Raw genomic sequence first — 2024 nt, forward strand, 5'->3', positions numbered from 1 at the left:
AACAAATAAATAAAGCATGCCTCTATAAAAAAAAAAAAAAAAAAGGAGTGGGGCTGGAGGCAGGACATTGCAGTGGAATGAAGTAGGGGGTGGGGGTGGAGATCGTGACTCTCTTCCAAGATCTTTAGTAGGTAAAATTGGCAGGTTTGAAAAAGTAACACTCATTGAGCACATTAGGTGCCAGGCACTAGTCTCCATGCTTACGTGAGTTATCATACATAATTCACACAACCAACCTATGGGGTAAGATAAAATTACCTCTTAACCTATTTTATGCATGAGGAAGCTGAGTTACAGAGAGATAAAGCAATTTGCTGAGGATCACAGAGCCTGTAAGTGACAGAGCCTAGATTCCAGCTTGGGTGTTTGGCTCTAGTCCATTCTAACCTGTTTCACAGCATGCCACTCTTCTAGATCGTTTTGACGTGATTGGATGTGGGGACCAAGAGGGATGTCAGTTAAGACTGGGTTCATCTGTGAGTCATCAGACATCAAAAAATCACAGTGGAGGGTCTCCCTAGTAGCTCAGGGGTTAAAGTCGCCACGCTATCAAACTATCACCAGCCACTTCGCATGGAAACCCAGCCAGGGAGGTGACCCACATGGCGCAGCAGACCTCTCCTATCTTACCCGCTGCTCCCCTCAGTAGTGTATATCAGCAGGTCCACCTATTCTGCTCCCTACTCTATCTCTGGTGAATTCTCTCACCTCCCGCACCTCTGGCTTACACCCCAGTTCTTGTGTGCATAAATAAATAAAAATAAATCTTTAAAAAGATTACAGTGGATTAAACAGGGAGAAATTAATTTTTTCTTTCACGTTACAGGCTGAAGGGCTTACTCCCCTCTCCATAGTGTGATTGTTCTCCGCAGGGGACATGTTGGAGCACCAGCCATCACACTCATGTTCTCAGCAGCAAAATGCCAGGTGGAGGGAAGGAGATAACATCTATTGGGGACAGTTAGCAGTCTCTGCTAACTGAGAAATTCCAGGCCTCTGATGTGGTTGATTGCACAAAGGATGGGGTTGCCACCGATTGAGGTGGTGGGTAAAGAAAAACTTAGACTTTTATTGTCTATTTGTCCAGCATCTTTTCCTTCCCTTGGAAACAGAAACTTCTGCTTTGGGGGATGCTGTTCCTCTCCGGACAACCGCGCAGTTCTAGTGGGGGCTGTCAATCACAGTACCTTACCTCTAGAGCCAGAGTGGATTTCATTTGTTCCTATGAAGGCTTGTGATATAGATCAGAACAATCAGAATCTTTCAGTGCTCTTTTTGGCTGCACATAGAGCAAAATTGGAATGATACAGAGAAGATTATCATGGTCCCTGAGCAAGGATGACACACAAATTCATGAAGCATTCAAAAAAATCTTTTTTCTAACTTAATTGTGGGGAATTACTGTGTTCCACCTTGTGGGCGATATGTGGCTGGGGACTATTGATGGCCATTTGACAGTCCCGGAGAGGGTGCTTATTTGAGAGAAAACCATCAGCATGCAGGACGAGCAGTGCCTTCCATTTGCTGTTCCAGGCTCTGGTCCTACTTGTCCTTGAGGCACCCCTGCAGCCTTGCCCTTCCTTTGGTTATGTGAGACTTCCAATAAATTCCTTTTTTTGCTTAACTGAAAGTTGGGCTTCTACCACTTGCAATTGAAAAAATCCCAATTAAAGTTCACTCTAAAATTTACTTTTGGACTCAGTGTAGGTATAGTGTGTGTCTGTGTATGTAGAGGGTAAGGGATCATAGACAATAACAAACCAAAACAGGGAGGCAATTTATAAGACTGTTTCTATGGTCTACATGCTAAACAATGAGAATTGGAACTAAGACCATCTTGGGGGGTACTCTAGCTCCTTGCCAGGCTTGCCATGTCTCTTGTTGACCTTGAACTAGTTACCCATGTTTACAGGTTGGTCATCTTTACTGGATGGACTTCAGCTGGTCCCTGTTCATTATGAGTTTATTTTCCCCTACATCCATTGCGATATCTGCATAAAACTCCTGTCTGAAAAAAAAAAAAA

General features: G+C 43.8%; 1 non-coding gene across 1 annotated transcript; it reads left to right on the top strand.

Moving 5' to 3' along the window:
• Positions 1–1266: 1266 nt before the first annotated feature.
• LOC119246889 (U6 spliceosomal RNA) lies at positions 1267–1378 on the top strand. The gene has a single exon (XR_005125626.1). It is a non-coding gene; the product is annotated as a U6 spliceosomal RNA (small nuclear RNA).
• The last annotated feature ends 646 nt before the right edge of the window (positions 1379–2024 follow it).

This window comes from Talpa occidentalis, unplaced genomic scaffold (assembly GCF_014898055.3).
Source record: "Talpa occidentalis isolate TD23 unplaced genomic scaffold, MPIMG_talOcc4v2.1 talOcc4.15, whole genome shotgun sequence".
NCBI classification, from domain to species: Eukaryota; Metazoa; Chordata; class Mammalia; order Eulipotyphla; family Talpidae; genus Talpa; species Talpa occidentalis.